Source organism: Schistocerca americana, chromosome 3 (assembly GCF_021461395.2).
Source record: "Schistocerca americana isolate TAMUIC-IGC-003095 chromosome 3, iqSchAmer2.1, whole genome shotgun sequence".
NCBI lineage: Eukaryota > Metazoa > Arthropoda > Insecta > Orthoptera > Acrididae > Schistocerca > Schistocerca americana.
The window spans coordinates 401,730,169-401,753,795 of NC_060121.1; the positions used below are offsets into that span (position 1 = coordinate 401,730,169).

A 23,627-nucleotide genomic window follows, 5' to 3' on the forward strand; every position below is an offset into this window, starting at 1 on the left:
CAATTCCATTGATTTCAACAAACAATTCGCCGACATCGTTACATTCATCACTTATTCGAAAGCTGACTGAAACGTTTCGAAATGACACTGCCGAAAGACAAGCGGTAACACAGCAACAGAGACAGCAGATAAGGATGAGATCATGACTGTAGATACCAGATGTATTTGTTCATCCTAAAAGCAAAATCTCATCCTGTCGAAAGATTTTTGTTTTATACTAAAAGAGCAAAATGTATGAAATTACATCGCATTCTGGAGTAAAGTCAATATTATTTTTTGCTAACCGTTAATTCACAGAAATCATTTTCATTGTTACCAATTTTCATAGTATATGCTTGTCACTCCATCATCCATACATTTCATTTCAGCGAATATTATGTTGCCGATAAATATTTTATTCGTTGGTGGTGGTAAGGAAGTCGTCATGTCAAGTAAATATACGGTCATAAGAAAGAGTTTCTATGTTTGTCCGGAAACAGACCATAATTACCGTAAGTAAGCTTCAGGATAGAAAAAATGATTCACAAAGCAATCGTTTTAAGAACAGCTAATCATCATCTGAAGGTCGACAGGTCGTGTCCCGTTCTTGGAAATCCACAAGCCACTGACGCAGTATGCTAGAACAAGTTCTGGAGGCAAACTTGTTTGACTGTAGGTATAAAACAAATGTACATCCGTTACACAGAGCTCAGTACGGTCCTTACAGTGTTCTTCGACAAGAAGCAATGTTCTCCTTTAGGTTTCAGTGCGTCGTGTTAATAGCAACAGTTCTCACCTTTCTTACCACCACTGAAGGCCGGTGTCCAGATCCTTTACCGGGGATCAACAACCGCTGTTACGAAGTTGTGAAGCTACCCCTGCGTTGTCCTGACGGAAAAGTACCGGTAGGCGAGGGTTGTAGGCCAAAGATATCACCACCCGGGGTGAGTAATTCAGACTTTCGATTGAAATCCCTTTATCACTCATATATTTCTCATCTTAAATTTTAAAAATATGAACAAAAACTCTAATTTTAATACTTAACATAAAATTCAGTACGTTTTCATACTGAAATTATTCTCATATTTTGAAGGGCATGATGTTTCTGCTTATAACACCACTTTGTTCTTGATGACTGTTTTACATTGTCTCAGGTTTATATTAATTTTCTGTCTGTCTGTAATCGTTATACTATTACCTCTTTTGAGCAGTTGAAGACCATGACTGTCGTAGAAGATTTTGTATGTCCATTTGCATGTTGTTGTTGTTGTGGTCTTCAGTCCTGAGACTGGTTTGATGCAGCTCTCCATGCTACTGTATCCTGTGCAAGCTTCTTCATCTCCCAGTACCTACTGCAACCTACATCCTACTGAATCTGTTTAGTGTATTCATCTCTTGGTCTCCGTCTACGATTTTTACCCTCCACGCTGTCCTCCAATGCTAAATTGGTGATCCCTTGATGCCTCAGAACATGTCCAACCAATCGATCCCTTCTTCTAGTCAAGTTGTGCCACAAACTTCTCTTCTCCCCAATCCTATTCAATACCTCCTCATTAGTTATATGATCAACCCATCTAATCTTCAGCATTCTTCTGTAGCACCACATTTCGAAAGCTTCTATTCTCTTCTTGTCCAAACTAGTTATCGTCCATGTTTCACTTCCATACATGGCTACAATCCATACAAATACTTTCAGAAACGACTTCCTGACACTTAAATCTATACTCGATGTTAACAAATTTCTCTTCTTCAGAAACGTTTTCCTTGCCATTGCCAGTCTACATTTTATATCCTCTCTACTTCGACCATCATCAGTTATTTTGCTCCCCAAATAGCAAAACTCCTTTACTACTTTAAGTGTCTCATTTCTTAATCTATTTCCCTCAGCATCAGCTGACTTAATTCGACTACCTTCCATTATCCTCGTTTTGCTTTTGTTGATGTTCATCTTATATCCTCCTTTCAAGACACTATCCATTCCGTTCAACTGCTCTTCTAGGTCCTTTGCTGTCTCTGACAGAATTACGTTGTCATCGGCGAACCTCAAAGTTTTTATTTCTTCTCCATTGATTTTAATACCTACTCCGAATTTTTCTTTTGTTTCCTTCACTGCTTGCTCAATATACAGTTTGAATAACATCGGGGATAGGCTATAACCCTGTCTCACTCCCTTCCCAACCACTGCTTCCCTTTCATGCCCCTAGACTCTTATAACTGCCATCTGGTTTGCTTATTATGCAGAATTTCCGGTTGCCTCACATTTCTCTTCTTCTCTGAATCGAGAAAGAAATGTTTCCTAAAGCGCTCATTATTAGGTAGCGGAGAGGTTTATAATTTCTTTGTCACCTCAAAACACCTTTGGAAGATTAGAATAGTGATCATATTCAATCACTAATATTACTTGAATGGTTCACGTAGACCACCTTTACTGCCTTGTTCCCCAAACGTCAGTGAGTAGATGCAGTGCTACCACACGATTCTCTTGTCGACCAAAACAAATTTCAGCGTTCACGACAATGCTTTTCAGCGTACAGCAAAAGAGGCTCTATTAAACGAACAAAAGTATCTGCTCATGAGAGCGCCGTGTTTTTTCTTAATCATCTCAAGAAAAGGATTCTGTCATGACAGTCCTGCCATAAGAATCTATCTTCCTTTTCATAAGTGCTATTGGCCTGCTAAAATGTATTCTGGAACAGACAGGATTCTCTCCCCTTACTCCCCCTCCCCAGCCATGGCACTCCCCCTCCCATCTGTCACCTCTCCACCTGCCGGAGTAATCCTGTCTGTTATGACATCTTTAACTTCATTTCCTGCAGAAATGGTTGTCTCAGTCACACATCCAATAGTCAGTCAGACAAAAGTAACAGATAGAAAAATACACTGTCCGTTATAGGCTGTGTTGTGCTTTATTGGAATCGTGCTATTAGCTAATTTCGCCGGCCGCTGGTGGCCAAGCGGTTCTAGGCGCTTCAGTCTGGAACTGCGCGACCGCTACGGCCGTAGGTTCGAATCCTGCCTCGGGCATGGATGTGTGTGATGTCCTTAGTGATGTCCTTAGGTTAGTTAGGTTTAAGTAGTTCTACGTTCTAGGGGACTGATGACCTCAGATGTTAAGTCCCATAGTGCTCAGAGCCATTTGAGCCAAGCTAATTTCGGCAGCGAGCCATTATGAAGCACATTTGCTTTGTCATGTATTACATATCGGGCTCATCACTTTCTTTTATATAAAACCAGTAGTCGTGCTCCATCGTAACATTCTCTCAAGTATCGCAGCCTGACAAAAAGCAACTGGCTATCAACAAAAAAAGTAATTTGCCTATTCTTCATTCATTTATGATTCAGACTCCTGCTGCAACACTTGATGTCACCACCCACCTAACCGTTGTGATGTGGTTCGTCATTATATCCTCTATTGTACCAAAACTTTATTTGAGAGTTGTACTTATGCTCAACCTTCCTCAATTATTTGTTATGTTTGTTCGAATCTATGTTTTCCCCTAAATGTAATTCCTTATACGGCTTCGTGTAGCACGATGGAACCATTCAGTGAAGTCATAATGTAATTTCTATCGTCCTCTTCCATTTTCTGTATAGTGTTCGCTATTTATTCCTTTACTTTTCGATTATGTGAGAACCTTGTCCTTTCCTACCAAACCACTTGGTTTTCAGCATCTTTTTGTAAGGCTATATCCTAGATAGTTCAATATTTTCTTTTTTCGGTCTTCCGACAGCCCGTGACATACATCCATACCATGCTCTGCTTCAGATTTGTATTCTAAGAAATTTCTTCCTTTAATAATGTTTTCTGTTGTTTATGACACTTATTTCGCCGAAGAAATCTTTCTTTGCCTACTTCAGTGTGCTTTATGTATGTTCATTGCTTCATTTGTCCATTAAAAGTCTCAAAACATTCTTCCTCATTTTGAAAGAGGCTGCAATGTCATTGAATTTATCTTCAGTATCTCCGAACTCAGAATTTTATCCAACCTCTGAAATGTTCGATATGCACTTTGAACAGTGAAGGGCCTCCATGTTTTCCACCCATTTTTTGTCTGTACCAGAGAGCTTGGTCTTCCGTTCTGTTCCAGTGTATTTATATATATATCGAGGACATAAAAGTCATTGGGTGCCTTCTAATATCGTGTCAGATCTCCTTTTTCCCGGTGTATGGCAGAAACTCGACATGGTATTGACTCAACAAGTAGTTCAAGGTCCTCAGCAGAAATATTGAGCCATGCTGCCTCAACAGCCACCTATAGTTGCGGAAGTCTTGCCGGTGCAAGATTTCGTGCATAAACTGACACCTCAATTAAACACCGTAAATATCGGTTCACTCCCGTAAATGCTCGGTGGGATTCGCGTCGAGAGATCTAGGTGGCCAAATTATTCGCTCTAATTGTCCAGAATGTTTTTCAAATCAATAGCGAACAATTGTGGTCCGGTGACTTGTCCCATTGTCATCTACAAAAATTCCACAGTTATTTGTGGATCTGAAGGACATGGCTGGCTGAAAATTGTCTCCAATTAGCCGAACATAGGCATTTCCAGTCAGTGATCGGTTCAGTTGACTAGAGAATCCAGTCCATTCCATGTAAACGCAGCCAGCATGCACAGAGCCCTTTTGACAACTTGAGTCCATTGCTTGGTGGGGTCTGAGCTACACTCGAAAACCACCATGAGCTCTTAACGCCTGAAAACGGGTATTATCTCTCCAGCAGTGTAGGGTCCAGCAGCTCAGGAGAGGTGGTGCAAGCGATGTCGTGTTGTTAGCATCCATCGTCTGCTGCCATAGCCCCATAACGCCTCATTTCGACGCACTGTCCTAACGATAGGTTCGTCGTAGGTCCCACATAGATTTCTGCAATTATTAAACGCAGTTTTGTTTGTCCGTTAGCACTGAAGACCCTACGCCATAAGCCGCTGCTCTCGATCAATAAGTGAAACCCATCGCCCACTGCGTTGTCCGTGGTGAGAGGTAATGCCTGATATTTGGTATTGTCCACACACTCTTGACACTGCGGATCTCGGAATATTCAAATTCCTAACGGTTTCCGAAATGGAAAGTCCCATGCATCTAGCTCCAAATACCTACCGCCTTCAGTGTCTGTTAATTCTCGTTGTTCATCGATAAATTTACATAAAGTAATCAGTAGAGACCAGATTAGCGAAAAGGCTAAAATGATTAAAACGACTTTCGGAAGACGCTTATTGCGTGGCACAAATCAGCTCATATGGAGGGATAAAAGGGAATATAAAAGTCTGTTGATAGCAGTTGAAGACTAGAAGTTATTAAGCAACATTTTCCGGGCACAAAGTTTGCCAGAGTTGTCTACCGACAACGTACGATGGAGCTAACGAATGAGACTGGTAAAGTGGTATCACCATTCGAGCAGACAAAGCTATTTAAGAAAAAAAAAAAAGAGAAATACCGAATCATGGCATTTCAACAGCGATGACATTTCAACAGCGGTGACAACACAAATATGGTCCCATTTTTATGTAGTGGAAACACCTGAACCATCAAAGGAAGAATTCAGTATTTCGTTAAAGGCCCATAAGAAGAACAAGGCCCATACGAACAACCAGTGCAGGCATAATTGCCGAAGAATTGATTGGAGCAGTTACGTCCCCCACTTTCAGGAAGGGTGATGCTACACAAGTGTACAACTACCAAGCGATTTTATTACTTGAAATTGATAATAAGTCTTTAAACACTGTTGCGAAACTGCGTGAAACCACAGGCTGAAGGAACTGTAGGCTTCTATCAAAGTGGCTTCGTCCCTGGACAATCGACTCTTTAAGTGCAGGTATACCTTGAGGCAGCTGATTGAAAAATATTACTAATTCGATCAGGAATTACACCACATCTTCCATTACTTTTGACAATCTTATGACAGCATTGATCGCTTTACATTATGGAGAACATTAAAGAAATTTGACATCCCAATGAAATAAATTAGACTAATTGCATCTTGCTACTCTTAACAAACCTGTCAAGTACAGCTCGACAACTAATTATTGCCATCAGTCAGCATTCAAAATAGACTGAGACAAAGAGATCGATTTTCTCCTGTACTATTCAACTTAAACTTGGGAAAAGTAAGCCGTGACACTGGTTGTCGAATCAGAGATAAGGAGATGGTGGCAGGAGACACAATCCTGGCGTTTGTTGTCGATGTTGTGATTCTTGGTGGAGCAAGTGTGAGCTGATACTTCACGATATCTGAACAACGAGAAGAAAACGATGATGGTGGTGAATGATGATAAAACAAAATACCTCGTTATGTCATGCAGTTGAGTTCTCCTGCTTTAAATAGTTTCAAGAACTCAAGTATTTGGAATCTATACTGACCAGTAAAAGTAAAGTGAATCAACGATAAATCAGCACTAATCTCATGTTCTTTAGTCTGAACAGTTTTTCCAATTCACGTCTGACATCACAGGAGAATGTGATCCAGCTGCACACGACCCTGGTATGGCCGGTAGTTCTAAATGGTTGTAAGACACGGGCGATAACTTCAACCATTGAAAAAGCAGTCTGTGCCTTTGAGAGGCAAGTACTTTGCAAGGTCTGTGGATCCGTCCACAATACCGTGGAAAGTAAATGGGAGAAAAGAGGGAAAGAAGACCTGTGCCAGTGGTTTGGAAAGACACACATCGGTCGAATATTAGAGGAGACGAGGGTACAGTGGTTGGGCCACATCCTTCGAGCTGATGGATCCCTCCCATACCGAGCCCTCCATTCACAGCCTGCTGGAAAACGCCCAAGGGGGCGCCCAAGCAAGCGTTGGAAGGATCGACTAATAACAATAGTCAAACAAGTGTGCCCGATAGCGGTGCAAAATTAAGCTAGAGACTGGAAGCGATGAACTATCAGCTGCAGCATTATATGCTTTGCTACGAGAGGCTTTCATTTTTTACTTGCTTTTTTATGTGCACTTTTATTGTTTTATAATGTGCTGATTCATGTTTTGCCTTTTTGGTGTGGTTATTTCTTTAGTTTTCCACTGTAGGCCTTAAGGTCCTGTAAATGCAATAGATTATGACTCTCATAGACTAGTAGCTGTTTCGTCTTATTAGTTTGTACTGCATCATTTGATATATTTTAATGTCTTGCAGAGACGGTGACGTCGAGATACAGCTTTCTTCAGGAACTAGTTTGCTATCCACAATGTGCAACATATATCCTTAACCACAGATTTATGTATTCTGAAATGTAACAGCGTCAAAAAGATTTATACACTAGCGACCGAGCTAGTTACGTGTTCATTATTGTATATAGAAACACTATGCAATATGTAACAATGAAATATATATTACTCACTTAAAATTAGTTTTATTCGTAATTACTAGCCATATTAGAAATACTATTGCGCCGCAGTTAATGTACTTGGCACGGCTGGGTAAAGTTAAGACACCGACATTGAGTAATGCAAAGGCTTTGGAAGCAGGTAAGTTGGTGCCCACCAGAAAAAGTTACATGAATCTGATGCGGCAGAAAGGCAGAGCTACTGCGGCGTGACTGGTCTGATTGGTTCACGCCCGAGACAAGGCTTTATTATAGCTTACGTGATAGGAACTGATGCTTTAGCAAACCAGTGACGAGCCGAGCGCGTATATATATACCCATTTCTGGACAGAGGGATAGCTGTCCGCCAGCCACCAGCTCCGAGGGGAACGAATCTATGAGTCCACGTGGATTAACAAGTCATCACCTCCGGACTACCTACCGGTGACAGCTGTGGTATTGCTGTCTACAGTGAGTCGAATGCTGCCGACTTTGCCGTCTCCAACCAGTGAGTCACTGCAGGCCTACCTTAGGCACTGCCAGACTTCAGCCCTAGTGGTCTACAGTTGAGCCTTGGACTATGGAACCTGGCAGCCGAACTCCTTGGTGCCCGCCTCTACTCATGTGGACGGGACTGCTGCTGCTCTGAGCTGTCGCATCCATGTTGAGTCCAGAGCGTGACTGAGCCTCGGCGCGTACCATCCTGTGCAGCCTGGCAGCTTCTGGTCGGCATTGGGGCTGCTTCCGCTGCTCTGCTCAGCGTCCATGCCGAGCCACTGCTGCCGTCACTCCAACACGCAGTGCTATGCTGCAAGCTGCTGGGCCGTCTGGTCACGGCCGCTGTTCTTTGCAGCTCATCTACCGCTCTAGTCCAGATTGATTTGGCTTCTTTAAGTTACGTCACTACCGTTTTAGCTTTCTGAGCAATAAATGAAAGTTTTAACAACCATGTTTTCTTGTCGACACATTGGAGAATTGCTAGGCATCCACTCACTGCCCCATTACTGCCATCGACCACCTGACCTCTGATCAGTTTCACCATCCACCACAGGGTCGTGCCATCCCAGACTCTACATTTTATGTTAAGTCTGTCAATTCTACTTTTCGGTGAGAGAAGAACCTCGCCAATTGCCACCCACAGATTACTGCAGCGCTGCAGTGCATTGTTTGAGTGTTTTCGTTTGACTGCAAGTGCCACGGAGAGCAATGGGTTTGTACAGTGTACGCACTATGAGGAAAGTAAACCCAGACGGTGTTTTCAGAATTATAGATCATGTATGTTAGTTTCTGCCTTCTGGAATAGGCAGTGGTTATGTAGTGAGCAAAGAGTATGGAATATAGCGTTTAAGTTATGAGTTACTGTCACGAGTAGGCTTTCAAGCCGAATACTATGTTATAATAGAAGGTGTTATATAGTAGTACACTCGAAGACGAAATAAAGTACACACTACGAAGGAATCCGGATGGACTGGAAATCGATACATGTAATCTACATGATAGCAACTGCAGAAAAAGTTTATGATTTGTTCAAGAGAAAGAGCTTCACAAATTGAGCAAGTCAATAACGCATTGCTCCTCATCTAGCCCATATGCAAGCATTTACTCAGCTTGGCAACGATCGATAGGGTTATAAGATGTCCTCCTGAGGGATATCGTGCCCGCGCGCAGGCGGGCATTATCCTGATGAAATGTAAACTCAGGATGGCTTTCCATCAAGGGCAACAAAACGGGACGTAGACTACTGTTGACGTATCGCTGTGAGGATAGCATCCCACCGTTGTCCAGAGCGTCTCCAGACACGTCTTCGGCGTGAAATCTCGTTCACTGATCTGTTATTGTCTTCAGTGACGACTCCCGCATAGAGTTGAGCCCTTATGACCAGAAAAGCCGAGTCTGGCGACGGCCTAGGTAGAGATAGGATACGATCCTGAGTGTTTCCCACCAATGGCCCGAAAACCAGGAGCGATGGTCTGGGGTGCCATTTTTCATAGCAGGACCACACTGATTGTCATACGCGGCACCCTTACAGCACAGCGGTAAGTAGAATATATTCTACTACCCGTTTTCTTCCCTTCACGGCAAGCCAGCCTGTGATTACATTTCACCAAAATAATGTCCTCCCACACATCGTGAGCCGGCCGTGGTGGCCATGCGGTTCTAGGCCCTGCAGTCCGGAAACGCGCGACGGGTACGGTCGCAGGTGCGAATCCTGCCTCGGGCATGGATGTGTGTGTTGTCCTTAGGCTAGTTAGGTTTAAGTAGTTCTAAGTTCTAGGGGACTGATGACCTCAGAAGTTAAGTCCCATAGTGCTCAGAGCCATTTGAACCATTTTTGAACACATCGTGAGAGTTTCTACAACTTGTCTTCGCGCATCCCAAACCATACCTTGGCCAACACGGTTGCCAGGTATCTCCCGACGCGAGAACATTTGGAACGTTATGGGCAGGGCCCTGAAATCAGCTCGGGATTTTGACAATACAGTGCGTCAATTGAGCAGTATTAAGAGTGATATCCCTCAAAAGAACATCTATCAATCAACGCCAAGCCGAGAAACCGTTTACATAATGGCCAGAGATGGCTCAACTTGTCATTAACTTGATCAATTTGTGAAGATCTTCACTTTGAATAAATCATCCAGTTTCTCTGAAATTGTAATCATTTGTTTTTCTGTACATGTGCATCATATCTGTCAATTTCTGTCCCATTCGCATAATTCTTTCGTGGTGGGTCGTATTATTTGTCTCAGAGTGTATATTTAAATATTCTCATCATCGTTCTATTTTGTTTGCTTGTCCTCTATTGCGTTTTAGTTAACTTTTTTTAGGGATAATCACGTCGCTTACGATACCACAGGTGGCTACCCTACACGAAACGTTGCCTATAAAATTTAGGGGAACGTACAGTTGTGCTCAAAAGTATCCGAACGGCCAGAATTGAATTTCGCCTGATTCGCATGCGACCCACACAACGCAGATGTCTAGCAGGTCCTCTAATCGCACCTTGGTACAGTCGTTTGACTATTGAAAAGGGCTCCAACAAGTCACCACTAGAAAACTCGGCTGTGTATCGCAATAACTCAAGATGGAAAGTAATACCACGATACTACAAATATCAGGGAACACCTTATCACAGATAAGACTGTCCTTAAGGCTTGTAAGCTCACATTCATTGCAATAAATGACATACCTGAAATGTTACCACTCTCATTATTACGTCAGATAGGTAATGTACGTAGTAAGTTCGTCGTATTCATGATTTCCTCTTCAAAGTAACATACCGTACTTGTTATTTAACACAAAATGACATCAAAAATTTAAGTTATTCACGAGCAGCTAGTTCAGAATATGTATGAACCTCAAATGACACGACGAACCGTCTCGTTCTGCATTTGGATTCAAACCCAGGTTATGCAGACTAAGATTTCGTGACTGACGGAAACTAACAGTCATTCCTGACTAGGCATACAGAGAGTGATATACCACGATTTCAAACAGTATCAATAAGCAAATATCAACTTTAAATTACATAACGTAAACATTTTTAAAGGACGCGAATTCTTGCCCAGCGTCTATTGTTCCTGTTAACGAACTACGAGAGATGTTAAATATTGCTTCTTCACAAGTAACTTACTTGAAATGCCATGATGTAAAGCTTTGTGCTGGACAGGGATTCGAACCCAGAACCTAATCGGATTGTTATCGAAGCACAATCAACTGTGAGATATCGGATTTTCTCGGCAGTACCTAGATGTTTTAATTGAAATGACGAGAAGAAACATAAATTTTCCCTTCTCAGGACTCCAACCGGGAACCTATCGCAGTTATTTATTACTGAAAACGAACGTTAAATATGGGTTTGTTACATCAACAGCGACATGTGAGCATGTTTGAACTAGAAATAATAAGATGAAGAGTTCAATGCTGACCGGTAATCGAACCCCACACATACCGTTGTTGACTACACACAAAGAGACGTCAGCCACAGAATTTTTCTCCACCAGCAGCTCGGAGTAACATCCTTGAGCTTAGAGTGAAGCCTCAAATAGTTCTGTGTCTCACTGGGAGTCAAAAACGTCAGATATCGTTAGTGTTGACAACGAACGAAAATGCATTAAAAGTCAAAACTATTATCCATCAGCAGATAGGTGTTCTCATGCTAGAGCTTGATAATACATAATGAAAACTTTAGTGTCGGGCCAGCATTCGAACCCAGTCACGCGCAATTTGTGGAAATGTTGAGGAATCTGCAGTTTTGAACAAACAACAAATTGTACTCGAGCTGTATTATCACGAAGGGAGCAAATTCCACGTTAAGGGCTGTCTTAGTGTCACTCTAAGTTCAGAACCAATTTCATCAACATACAGAAGCTCAAATAAAAGATTGAACAAGGGTCCTGTGACCCTACATAGCGTTTGTTTCGTCACTATAAAAAAATAACTAGTATAAGAAACGACTACTTGGTAGAGAAGGAATATCATGTTTAATGTGAATTTCAGACCACAATGCCATTATACCTTCTTCACTTGGCGTAGCCAGAAGAGAATAGAATATGTCTCTCCCTATTAAAAATCATAAGCAAAAGTTGGAATCGAACACAGATAATCGTCATAGCAAGCTACGAACAATGCAACAGACTACCAAATCATCTGCTGTATGATTCATTTTTCTTTCATAACACCGTTGCGGCACACTCGATGACAATTCTCACACACAAGCTCCGTGTAGTGCTTTGCAGCATGTTCAGTACATTTATTTACTTGGTTGACCGAATCGCCATGAACTAGCTGCCTCGGCTACCCACTGCATACATTCGACTCTGGTTTGAATCACCGAAATAAAATAACGTAACTGCCATCTACACAGAACTGCCAACAGTGTAGGATGCAGAAATTTAAAGAGGAAGTGTTCCTTTCCATTTGAGCTACTCTATTGCGCTACCTGTTTATTGAAAACGTCGTACAGTCCAAAAGAAAAGCTATAACTGTCTGTCTCTCAGAAGTCTAGATCCGGCCATATGTATTACGTCACACCACTGTGGAATGCGGAAGATCTGGATTAACTATTTTTCACTTCTAAACGTGCTGTAGGTAGATGACAGCTAATAGCGTTACGGTGTCACGCAAAATAGATAAGATGTCTCGGGTTCCATTTCTTCGCTGCTACATTTTTTACAACCCAGTTCTGCTGTCTGCTGAAGATACCAATTTAATGGAACTTTGAACATTATTACCTTCACTTCTTAACACAAAATAGCCGCACGTGGAAAAAGGGCTAACTTCTGTAACATTGCGTTCTTTTTAGGTTTAATAGATGGCCAGGCAGCAGATGCATCTCGAAGTTTTTGTGTTATTTATGGGGAGAGCGCATCGTGCCAAAATAGTCAGAAAAGTATTTTCTACATTAGCTGTCTTCTGGTAGTGGCATTTTATTCCTCTTCAAACCTTGTTTCACAGCTATAACTCAGAACAAGTTTTCTACATGCATGTAATCAATAAACTGCATGCGCAATGTCAGACTGTTATAGATCACATCAGAGAATTCGCATATATCGTTAATGATTAATTTCTCCCTCGTGTTTAGTACTGTTTTAACATGATTAATTTCTCTCTCATGTTTAGTATTGTTTTAACAACACTAAAAGAAACCTTACGAAAATTGTGCATTGTATTAAAAGAAATGAAATAAAATTACCCACTATAACCTTACGACGAAAGTCTGTTTTGATAAAACTGAGTATCTGTACACAAGCGTGCCTCTATCGGCACGAATTAGTAAAATACTACTCACTTAGATTTCGACTGGGTCTGTGTTTAATTGGTATGCTGTGTCAGGTATGCAAATGTGGCATTTCATAAATAAAGTTATGTATTTCTAGAGACCTAAATTTTGCTTGTCAGCAGCGGAACGAGGCGTTAACTGTTGTGCAGCATTGTAAGTTTTTCACCATTGCATTATGAGCTGAAAGTATTTTCTTGCGATTTCCTTATCGATGTACGATCTGACTGTTGTAGCTCTTTCAGAGATGGGATAAAAATGTTACATTCAACGAGGCTGGAACCGTGAACCATAACATACACTTTTTTAGAGGTCAGCACGTCACCACACAGCTAGCGAAGAAGTATGTGATTCCCACCTCATTAACGAGGCCAATAGCGACTGGAACTCGTAAACCGCTATTTAATGGACGAGATTAGTTGCGATTTACACATGCAACGACTTTCCTGGACTGAAAACCGTAAATTTACTATCTTTTGTTACACCTGAAGCGATAATAACTCAGATTATTCAATGGAAATGACAGGAAAAATCAAGTGAACTTTGAGGCTTAATTCCATGCACACCAGGAAGTAACTCGTCGATGACAGAGTTGCCAAACATACCTTACCTTGTTGCCAAATCTCAGTTACAGTACTAGCAGGAAGAAGACGAACCGATCAGATCCTACAGCGGGCTGGGAAGTGACCACAGCTGGACTCTCCAAGACGCGGCTTCGATGGCCTGGAATACATATCACGTCTGATTCGCATTTCTGTAACCAGGTTTAGGGACTGGAGCGTGGTTACTAACAATACTCAGAACTGACTGCAAAACCAAGCATCATAAATCAGTAACTCTCATAGTTGTTTTTATATTCCTTTCGTAACTGTACTCAAACCTAAGAAACTCATTCACAGACGTTTTCGTGCCTCGCCGATATTCAAGCACACCAAACAAATAAAAAAAAAGAATGTGTGTGTGTGTGAGAGAGAGAGAGAGACAGAGAGAGAGAGAGAGAGAGAGTGAGAGAAGGAGAGACAGAGAGAAATAAAGATAAAGAAGAATGAGAGAGAGGGTAAAAAATTGTTGTAAAGAAACTGAATACCGGTATGTAAAGAAATCTTTCATTAAAATAACACGTTCCACATCATTACGAAGTGTCGTATTCATGATCAATAGAACAAGTATTAATACAGTCTAATCTAATCATTCATATTGGTGACTAGCCGTGAAGAGTCATCAATTACCGAAATTTTCGGCAATATCAGTAACCAAATCTGAACTTGAAAATAAAAGACGACAGTTTTTGTAATAAACCGGGACTCCTATCAAGACCCTTTCATCCCTGTCAACTAACCACGAAAGATGTCTGAAATACCTCCATTGAGAAGTAACAAAGTGTGTATGCGTTTTAAGTGCATGATGTGAAGTTCTGTGACGGAGGTACGAACCCAACACGTAATCGGATTGTTAACTAAGTAAAATCAAATGTTACGTATCGGTTTTTCTTACCAGCTGCTAGGTGTTTGAATCTAAAATAAGGATACAAATTTTTGTGCCTGAGCGACAATCGAACCGCACTCGTATCGTTCTTCTTTATCGTCCACGAATATAGCTTAAGTATCAATTGCTTGCTCACCAACAGTAAGATGTGTGCGTGTTTGACCAGAAATTGTTGGCAACACATGAACAGACATTAAAAATACACGTTAAGTTTCACTAGCAGGTCGGTGTGCACGTGATAGGACTTGAAATGAAATTATGAATATTTTTGTACTGGATCAGGAATCGGACCCACATACTTACCTTTGGAGGTGACCTAGAGAAGATTGCAGTCTTGGAAAAAGGAACGAAATGATTGAACTATCCTGTTCTGAGAGATTCAGATCCTCGAAAGAGGAGATACGAATTCGAATCATAGTCCAGCACCAAGTTTTTCAACGTCTCTAGTTCAATCAAGTACAAGTAAAATAAGAGCCCTGTTCCTTTAAATGGCTACCGATTCATCAAATAAAATAAAATTTTGTAATGTAAGTAAGTTTACTGGCGACAGTATTTCTGTTTACAGTGACCTCTGCCTACGTAATTTCCCAAAGCAAACCGGCTCTGTCCAGTTGGGAATGAAGGAACGTAATGTTTAATGCAGATTCTGGATTATAACGTCTTTGTCTTGAGGTTACCAGAGGTACAGTAAATCTGTTTGTGCCTCTTAAAAGTAAATGCTTGTACCCACACACAAGTGTATTGTGATAGTTCGTTCCAACAGACCACATTTCCCCGCCCCAGGAGTGTGCTGTAACGGATTATGTGCTTAGCTTACAAAATTATTCACTGTGGAAAAAATGCGAGTCTATTAAATGGTTAAGTAGAAGGAAGCTTCTGACGCGGAGATTATGCTATTCTCACGTCAGCACTATGTAAAGACTCTTCTAGGCATCATAGCCTCGATGTGAAGCCATTTTGAAATTTTCACTAATTCAGGAAATATCTTAGTTTGAGAAAATCCACTGTGAAGTGTGAAGTTACCGGATAATTCAATTATTACCGTACTTCTTACTATCATTTTCTTCATACTGCTGCTGGAACACATGTGCTTGAAGAGCATTTAATGCCTTCTGGTCTTTATGGAAGTAGTTGCCCAAGAACAGGTTCTTTCCCTGTCTACGGAATCCTTTTCATGTTAATATCAAACATCAGCAATTACTCGTAGATTACATTAAAACTGAAGTAATTGATGAAGACGTTACTTGATAACAAAAAAACGCGCTGCCTTTCTTCATTTACTTGCGGCTAGAAATGGCTGTCGAATACTGCCAAACCAAAAGCCAAGGGATCTTACGCCTTCCGAAATACGTCGCTGTCAGTTCTTCCATATGATTTGGTCGACGTGACCTGTTTCATGTTGAGTATGACAGAGAATGTTTTAGAAAATCAATTGTATTCCTTTGCAATAAACAGAAAGATTTTCATTCTAAGTTATCCAAGTTTAAAATTTTCGGAATATTAGTTCAAATTTAATATTCGCTTCTATAATGTAGGAAAGTATTTTACAGTTTCAAAACCCGCATCCGACTCATTGTCCTTACAGTTAGTCGCTGACCATAAATTCTAGCTCAGAGTGACACCAGTTTAAGTAACCTAATGTAGCGAAGACTGTTTCAAAGTGCTCTTTCTCATCGGAAAATATGCAATTCACTCAGTGGGCTCCATTAGTATACTGTAACAGTAATTTGTGTGTGTATGCAATGCATACGGATTGTAGGAATCAGTGGTGCTCTCTCTTCCACTTCTGTATACAATATGACTGACCTAAACGGGCAGTTTATCATTACAGGCCCTGGGCGGTGCAACATCATACTAACAACAGTAATGTGCTTATACTGACCACCTCACTGTTCGTTTTACCTGATTTTGTAATCATTTAAATAAAACAACATGACCTTCCAGTGAGAGACATTGCGTTCCCCTCTTCCTCGTGTGAAATTTGTCAGTAAGCTATTTGCCTTCCAACCAGCGAAATGTGGCAGAGTACGGCCGGTAAACGATTCACAAACCACGATCTAGTGCCGTTAAGACAATTTCTTTAAACAGTGGCGTAGCTGAAGCAATTTAGTTTCTTCTTAAATCGTCTTATGCAGCAACGTTCACAGATATCTCAAATAGGAAAAGTTCTTTATCCAGGTACGAAGGTTGTAAAACAAACTTCCCACAGTTTGTGTCAGGTTGATCTTTTCGTCTGATGGTACTGCGTAAGTATTTTGTCTAAGAGGTATCACAAGTAGTGTTCCTGTAGCTGTGGGAATCATTGACTGAAAACTAGTTTAACACCAGTGGGTACAGCACTGCCAAATATTCAAAATGATTATCAACCTATGTCTGAGTTCATCAAGAAACTGAGGCGTATTTATAATATTGAAGCTAGACTGTGTATCATTGTCTTGCTTGAGTGAGCATCGGAAGGCGTTCACACACACGTATACAATACAATGATGGCTTGCAGAAAATAAAGGCGAAACGCGTATGACACTAAAATTGTGTTTTATTCAGTTGCTGTCAGACCGTTCATAAGTAAAAATTACCAATATACCGTAATACAACTTACTGTGTCGAGCTACCAAGAGAATTTGATGTGTAATGGTTTTCGCCTGATTTCGTTACAGACTTTTTCTGGAAATTCGCAGTTCCATAAAATAAATCAAAAAAAAGCTTGCACACGTTGGCCACAGCCACAGTTAGAACTAACCATTTATTGAGTCGTTGCGACACGAGACGTTGGCGGCGCCAAGGGGATACGGCCACATTGCTAACACACGCCACTCTAATCGTGGTGTTGGTCGTTCAGCCTCATAATGCATCTTGAAAGATATTAAAAGATGTCACTTATCTGAAGAACAGCAATTCTTTAGACAAAAAATTGAATTTCCTGACTCAGTGTCTTATATGAGGATTATACAGCACGAGTCATTCAAATGGATAGGCGAGTCAATTCAGTACCATACACGGACGTGATTGCACTGTCACAGTGTTGCCAAATGTTTGTGACGATGTTGCCAGTTCTCAGCTGTGCTAGGAACAGCTCTGTAGCGTTATGGGAGGAGAATCCCGTGCTCATAATATAGGAGGATACAGAGAGGAGGCGCGGGGTTCGGTTAATATGCAGCGTTTTCTCCTACCAGTTGCGTCAAATATTCAGGTGTGCAATCTTCCATCACGATTACAGTTTCCCACAAACTATATACGAAGAAAACACTTGCCTTGTTACTTTGTGACAAAAGATTATTTCAGTACAATAAAAAGTCTTTGGAAATCAACTTTGCCCACCTTTCACGAAAAGTAAGTTAACAAACACTTTGCACCTCGAAATCGATTGCATCTATGTGCAATCTTGTGATCATACAAGCAGAATCTTATGAATCGCACGAGAATGTAGAAAAATGTTGGTGCAAACGGAAGCTGTAAGAAACACAGTTAACTAATTATTTTGTACCACGTAATAATCAATTCATTTGAAAATTCAGAAGAGAATAAACCAAAAATTATGCCCATTAAGACAGAAAGTAAAGTGCAGATTCGGGCACTGTGCAGATCTGCGCATCTTTATCTTCAGATCTATACAGATAATGTATACTAACCAGCGTATTTAATGCTTTCGTAATGTTTCCCCCTTGTTTAGTCTTCTAATGATGAACTGGATCCTCACCCATGAATCTGATTGTTTCTTTGTATCCTTCCATCTACTATATTTGTGTGTTATTCTTCGGTGTTCAAAAATGAAAATATTATGCCTGCTCCCACGAGGTATTAAAACGAGGTCCCACGATGGCTAACGAATTATAATCAAAATACAGTGAGACGCCAATTTGTCTGTCATCATGGTGTTAAGTCGACAGAAATAGTTGGGTGTTATTGCCTGCATCACCGGCATCCCGTTGTCGTCTTCTCTTATTGAGATTTTCATATTACCCTGAACACAAGACGCCGAGATAAATGTGCATATTCTCCGTGACAAAACATCCCGTATTCCATTCATCCTGATCCGTTTGTTGCATGCATCGGCAGCAATGAGTGATAGGGAAGCTGTTGTGAGCTGAAGAATAACAATAAAAATGGTACTAATAACGAATCACTAATCAAGGATGTTATTGCATTACAGACGATTAACAAAATAACCAAGAAAATCTGAGTGTTTAATTGGCCCACTGCATAGGTATTTTTACCACTTTGTTACTGAATTCTGTTCTGGTTGTTTCCAGAGAGAAAAGAAAGAACCCTGTACCCATATATATCGCTAGTACAACGAGATATTACCTATCAATTATCCTAGCTTGACATCACGAGACGAACATGGCATCGCCGAGCTGATATTTGAAATACATTACTGTTTTCTCTCTCTGTCTCCCTTTTTTTATTTTTGTTTTTAATTTTTGAGGAAAGCATCGAGAAGCCCGAATAATAAGCAAGTAGGCATATAACCTCTTTAATGTTATTTTCACTGGGATACGTACTGCAAAAATACAACTTTTAAGTGTATTATTGCGCAATTCCAGTTATTGGCAGTCTATTCGTGAACTTCTCGCATTCAGTGGGGTGAAACCTATCACAGAAGCAAGCAAATCACAAATATTTCTTGCACCATGCGCACCACACAAACGAAATCTCGCTGCACAGACTTGTTGTCCGGTATATTGCACGGAAAACATATCTGATTCATGTTGATAAATACAGCTCTATCAGAAACAAATTTGGATGCGTACCAAGTGGATAAAAGTATATCTTGAAATACGCAGAAAGTCACATGGAGGTATTCGACTGAAACATAGCGATGACCAAGACTGTAACTGGGGTCGACAGCATCGTCGTCTACCACCTTGACAACTCGAACGGAGACAGTGCTCGGCCGGTTACTTAGGTTTACTGCTATCAAAGCTACAGCATGAAAGCACATACATGTTAATAACCCGAAGATCATTATCTTTAGAACCCATAGAAAATAAGCCAGTCATCAGTCGGAAGAGTGTTTTAACACCACAGTGGTTTAATAGGCACGGTCTTGTTGGAGGTGGTACGCCGTTGCTTCCCTCCGACCTTTGAGTTGACTTACCTAGCCAGTTAATAGGGGAACCTACAGCTTAACGTGGCTTTCGGACCACAGTGCAACTCGGCATTTTTCACATCAAAAACACTGCCTGTCGGGAAATAAGTGTGAAATGGCACATAAAAATCATGGGCCTAGCGACGGATTGGACCTGAGACCTTCGTATCCGTTCTCTTGCTCTTTATGACTTAGCCACTATGCAGGTACTACTGTGGTTTTTGCATGGCATTAAAATTAAGGATCTATCGTTTGTGCCTGCGTTGGCACATGCGTGTCCCTTAGGAGTCCTTACCATACCCTCGTATACGTGTGTGGAAACGCCTCCCGACGCCCACTTAAGCAAGACAATGATACACAGTCTAGCTTCAATATTATAAATACGCCTCAGTTTGTTGATGAACTCAGACTTAGGTTTGAATATTTAGCAGTGCTGTACCCACTAGTGTTAAACTAGTTTTCAGTCAATGATTCCCACAGCTACAGGAACACTACTTGTGATACCTCTTAGACAAAATACTTACGCAGTACCATCAGACGGAAAGATCAACCTGACACAAACTGTGGGAAGTTTGTTTTACAACCTTCGTACCTGGATAAAGAACTTTTCCTATTTGAGATATCTGTGAACGTTGCTGCATAAGACGATTTAAGAAGAAACTAAATTGCTTCAGCTACGCCACTGTTTAAAGAAATTGTCTTAACGGCACTAGATCGTGGTTTGTGAATCGTTTACCGGCCGTACTCTGCCACATTTCGCTGGTTGGAAGGCAAATAGCTTACTGACAAATTTCACACGAGGAAGAGGGGAACGCAATGTCTCTCACTGGAAGGTCATGTTGTTTTATTTAAATGATTACAAAATCAGGTAAAACGAACAGTGAGGTGGTCAGTATAAGCACATTACTGTTGTTAGTATGATGTTGCACCGCCCAGGGCCTGTAATGATAAACTGCCCGTTTAGGTCAGTCATATTGTATACAGAAGTGGAAGAGAGAGCACCACTGATTCCTACAATCCGTATGCATTGCATACACACACAAATTACTGTTACAGTATACTAATGGAGCCCACTGAGTGAATTGCATATTTTCCGATGAGAAAGAGCACTTTGAAACAGTCTTCGCTACATTAGGTTACTTAAACTGGTGTCACTCTGAGCTAGAATTTATGGTCAGCGACTAACTGTAAGGACAATGAGTCGGATGCGGGTTTTGAAACTGTAAAATACTTTCCTACATTATAGAAGCGAATATTAAATTTGAACTAATATTCCGAAAATTTTAAACTTGGATAACTTAGAATGAAAATCTTTCTGTTTATTGCAAAGGAATACAATTGATTTTCTAAAACATTCTCTGTCATACTCAACATGAAACAGGTCACGTCGACCAAATCATATGGAAGAACTGACAGCGACGTATTTCGGAAGGCGTAAGATCCCTTGGCTTTTGGTTTGGCAGTATTCGACAGCCATTTCTAGCCGCAAGTAAATGAAGAAAGGCAGCGCGTTTTTTTGTTATCAAGTAACGTCTTCATCAATTACTTCAGTTTTAATGTAATCTACGAGTAATTGCTGATGTTTGATATTAACATGAAAAGGATTCCGTAGACAGGGAAAGAACCTGTTCTTGGGCAACTACTTCCATAAAGACCAGAAGGCATTAAATGCTCTTCAAGCACATGTGTTCCAGCAGCAGTATGAAGAAAATGATAGTAAGAAGTACGGTAATAATTGAATTATCCGGTAACTTCACACTTCACAGTGGATTTTCTCAAACTAAGATATTTCCTGAATTAGTGAAAATTTCAAAATGGCTTCACATCGAGGCTATGATGCCTAGAAGAGTCTTTACATAGTGCTGACGTGAGAATAGCATAATCTCCGCGTCAGAAGCTTCCTTCTACTTAACCATTTAATAGACTCGCATTTTTTCCACAGTGAATAATTTTGTAAGCTAAGCACATAATCCGTTACAGCACACTCCTGGGGCGGGGAAATGTGGTCTGTTGGAACGAACTATCACAATACACTTGTGTGTGGGTACAAGCATTTACTTTTAAGAGGCACAAACAGATTTACTGTACCTCTGGTAACCTCAAGACAAAGACGTTATAATCCAGAATCTGCATTAAACATTACGTTCCTTCATTCCCAACTGGACAGAGCCGGTTTGCTTTGGGAAATTACGTAGGCAGAGGTCACTGTAAACAGAAATACTGTCGCCAGTAAACTTACTTACATTACAAAATTTTATTTTATTTGATGAATCGGTAGCCATTTAAAGGAACAGGGCTCTTATTTTACTTGTACTTGATTGAACTAGAGACGTTGAAAAACTTGGTGCTGGACTATGATTCGAATTCGTATCTCCTCTTTCGAGGATCTGAATCTCTCAGAACAGGATAGTTCAATCATTTCGTTCCTTTTTCCAAGACTGCAATCTTCTCTAGGTCACCTCCAAAGGTAAGTATGTGGGTCCGATTCCTGATCCAGTACAAAAATATTCATAATTTCATTTCAAGTCCTATCACGTGCACACCGACCTGCTAGTGAAACTTAACGTGTATTTTTAATGTCTGTTCATGTGTTGCCAACAATTTCTGGTCAAACACGCACACATCTTACTGTTGGTGAGCAAGCAATTGATACTTAAGCTATATTCGTGGACGATAAAGAAGAACGATACGAGTGCGGTTCGATTGTCGCTCAGGCACAAAAATTTGTATCCTTATTTTAGATTCAAACACCTAGCAGCTGGTAAGAAAAACCGATACGTAACATTTGATTTTACTTAGTTAACAATCCGATTACGTGTTGGGTTCGTACCTCCGTCACAGAACTTCACATCATGCACTTAAAACGCATACACACTTTGTTACTTCTCAATGGAGGTATTTCAGACATCTTTCGTGGTTAGTTGACAGGGATGAAAGGGTCTTGATAGGAGTCCCGGTTTATTACAAAAACTGTCGTCTTTTATTTTCAAGTTCAGATTTGGTTACTGATATTGCCGAAAATTTCGGTAATTGATGACTCTTCACGGCTAGTCACCAATATGAATGATTAGATTAGACTGTATTAATACTTGTTCTATTGATCATGAATACGACACTTCGTAATGATGTGGAACGTGTTATTTTAATGAAAGATTTCTTTACATACCGGTATTCAGTTTCTTTACAACAATTTTTTACCCTCTCTCTCATTCTTCTTTATCTTTATTTCTCTCTGTCTCTCCTTCTCTCACTCTCTCTCTCTCTCTCTCTCTCTGTCTCTCTCTCTCTCTCACACACACACACATTCTTTTTTTTTATTTGTTTGGTGTGCTTGAATATCGGCGAGGCACGAAAACGTCTGTGAATGAGTTTCTTAGGTTTGAGTACAGTTACGAAAGGAATATAAAAACAACTATGAGAGTTACTGATTTATGATGCTTGGTTTTGCAGTCAGTTCTGAGTATTGTTAGTAACCACGCTCCAGTCCCTAAACCTGGTTACAGAAATGCGAATCAGACGCATTATGTATTCCAGGCCATCACAGCCGCATCTTGGAAAGTCCAGCTGTGGTCACTTCCCAGCCCGCTGTAGGATCTGATCGGTTCGTCTTCTTCCTGCTAGTACTGTAACTGAGATTTGGCAACAAGGTAAGGTATATTTGGCAACTCTGTGATCGCCGAGTTACTTCCTGGTGTGCATGGAATTAAGCCTCAAAGTTCGCTTGATTTTTCCTGTCATTTCCATTAAATAATCTGAGTTATAATCGTTTCAGGTGTAACAAAAGATAGTAAATTTACGGTTTTCAGTCCAGGAAAGTCATTGCATGTGTAAATTACTACTAAATTCGTCCTTTAAATAGTGTTTTACGAGTTCTAGACACTATCGTCCGCGTAAAAGAAGTGGGAAACACATACCTCTTCGCTAGTTGCGTGGTGACGTGCTGACCTCTGAAAAAGTGTATGTTATGGTTCACGTTTCCAGCCTCGTTGAATGTAATGTTTTTATCCCTT

At 40.7% G+C, this 23,627-nt stretch overlaps 1 long non-coding RNA gene across 1 annotated transcript; it reads left to right on the forward strand.

The window, feature by feature from the left end:
• Window positions 1–667: 667 nt before the first annotated feature.
• Window positions 668–7,309, forward strand: LOC124606924. The gene is made up of 2 exons (XR_006978749.1): window positions 668–923; window positions 7,099–7,309. It is a non-coding gene; the product is annotated as an uncharacterized LOC124606924 (long non-coding RNA).
• The last annotated feature ends 16,318 nt before the right edge of the window (window positions 7,310–23,627 follow it).